The following is a 911-nucleotide window of genomic DNA, read 5'->3' as shown; positions in this document are numbered from 1 at the left end:
AACTTTACACCGAAAAAGCCTAACGTAAACGACGTAAAAAAATGCGCCGGCCGGACGTACATTTCTGAATCAGCCTAAATACCTAATTAGCATATTCATTGCATAACTATACGGAAGCGCCACCTAGCGGCCAGCGTAAATATGCAGCCTAAGATACGACGGTGTAAGACACTTACGCCGGTCGGATCTTAGGGAAATCTATGCGTAACTGATTCTCTGAATCAGGTGCATAGGTACGACGGCCCGCACTCAAAGATACAACGGCGTATCTGGAGATATGCCGTCGTATCTCGTATCTGAATCCGGGCCAGTATTTTTAGATGATATCTCTATGCTTATCCATGATAATACATTAATATTTTAAATTAAAAAAATAATCAAAAGATGGTCATTTCCCATACCGGGAGTCGAACCCGGGCCGCCTGGGTGAAAACCAGGAATCCTAACCGCTAGACCATATGGGAAAGCTTAAAGCACAGTTTCACTTTTGTTGAGCAAAAAAACATTTCCCCCTGGGTGATCTATGTATATCACAAAGATTTTAGCAAACTTTGTTGCAGATTCCTACCTTTTATTATTCTGAAGAAATCCCTGTGTGTACCTCTGTGCTCATGTGGGAAAGTGAGTCTAATGGGAGTGGTTTTATAATTATCAATCAGCTGCAGCACCTGCAGAGCATTAATGAAGAAAACTGCAGGGCCTGCATCCCTTTAAACATGATTTCCTATTGGGAGTATCTCACCAAAAAATTACATTTTTGTTGCAGGGGGTGCCTTAAATCTGACTTGTATCTTAGCATAGACTTCTGGGAAAATTGATGAGCCAATCACACAAGCAGGAAATTATGTTTCTGGGGGGTGGTCAGTACACATTCTCTGTACAGAACACCTCCAAGTAGCCATATTGCATTG

At 41.9% G+C, this 911-nt stretch overlaps 1 non-coding gene across 1 annotated transcript; it reads right to left on the bottom strand.

Moving 5' to 3' along the window:
- Positions 1–392: 392 nt before the first annotated feature.
- TRNAE-UUC lies at positions 393–464 on the bottom strand. Its single transcript has one exon. It is a non-coding gene; the product is annotated as a tRNA-Glu (tRNA).
- Between the last annotated feature and the right edge of the window lie 447 nt (positions 465–911).

The sequence above is a fragment of the Rana temporaria genome, chromosome 3 (assembly GCF_905171775.1).
Source record: "Rana temporaria chromosome 3, aRanTem1.1, whole genome shotgun sequence".
In the NCBI taxonomy this organism is placed as follows: domain Eukaryota; kingdom Metazoa; phylum Chordata; class Amphibia; order Anura; family Ranidae; genus Rana; species Rana temporaria.
The sequence above is the reverse complement of the archived record's forward strand: the minus strand, read 5'-3'. Positions and strand labels throughout refer to the sequence as shown.